The sequence below is a fragment of the Galeopterus variegatus genome, unplaced genomic scaffold (assembly GCF_000696425.1).
Source record: "Galeopterus variegatus unplaced genomic scaffold, G_variegatus-3.0.2 Scaffold12093, whole genome shotgun sequence".
Taxonomy (NCBI): domain Eukaryota; kingdom Metazoa; phylum Chordata; class Mammalia; order Dermoptera; family Cynocephalidae; genus Galeopterus; species Galeopterus variegatus.
In genome coordinates, this window is record NW_007738204.1 from 17,437 (window position 1) to 18,404 (window position 968).

Here is a 968-nt window from a genome sequence, read left to right on the forward strand (position 1 = left end):
TGGCTCCATAAGAGCTTGCAGATTTGTGAGTGATGGTGTGAATTTGGTTTAAAATATGTTTGATGATGAAGAAGACGGGTTATATTAAATGGAAGTGTCTAACAGGCAGAGGAGAGGGAGATGATGGCCCTGGAACTTAGAGGAGAGGTCATATCTGGAAGTCATACATTTATTCATTTAACAAGGATTTATTGAGTGTCTCCTGTTTGCCATACGTTGTGCTAGGCTCTACGAATACAATAATATGAAGGTATTTACAGTAATATGAAGATATTACAAAAAGTTCGTGGAAGAATAAAATTGGAAGATAATACGAATCTTTTCATGAACTTTTTTTTTTTTTAAGGCAAGGCGGAAGCACTTTACTGCGTAGGGGTGGGGGGGAGGAAGAGGATTTTAAATTATTCCCTTAAATAGAAAAGGGGGAGGGAGGGAGTAGGGGAGCCTCGTCCCACCATCCTCTGTTCCCTCTGTCCATCAGCCCCTCGGTTGTCCCCCAGGCTGTCCCCGTAGGCAGTGGCTACATGGGCATGGGCATGGGCATCTCACTGTACTTGTTCATGCCCTCTCACTTGTCAAACATGGGCTCTGCTCATTAGCGTACAGGTATTTCATCTTTCCCTCGGTGAAGATGCCGGTGAGCACCACCATGACAGCAGCATTGTGGGGATGAGGATGAAGGGGAGGGAGGGCTAGGGAGGTGGCTGTGGACATGATGGCCCAGAGCAGGGCCAGGCAGAGCAGCTGCAGGGCTGTGAACAGGTGCATCTGGAGGGTCCCAACCTTCTTGACATAGGTGATGTCTGGGTGTTGTTTGGGCGGCATGAGCAGCAGGTGCAGCTGCTCATAGAACTGGATCCCATTAGGGGAGGTAACTCCCATGTATAGGAAAATTCCAAAGAGCACAGCCAGGGGGACCTGCCGGAGCACATCCCAGATAACCATGGAGAAGCCTACTAGCAGGGTGA

The 968-nt window shown here is 48.5% G+C and overlaps 1 protein-coding gene and 1 pseudogene across 1 annotated transcript in view; one reads left to right on the top strand and one right to left on the bottom strand.

Moving 5' to 3' along the window:
* Positions 1 to 968, top strand: part of LOC103610936 (DEP domain-containing protein 1B-like) — a gene marked incomplete at its 5' end in the record, with an annotated part of 21,547 nt that overhangs the window by 1,856 nt on the left and 18,723 nt on the right. The window lies entirely within an intron of this gene.
* The window catches only part of LOC103610935, a 4,390-nt pseudogene continuing 3,942 nt past the window's right edge, over positions 521 to 968 (bottom strand).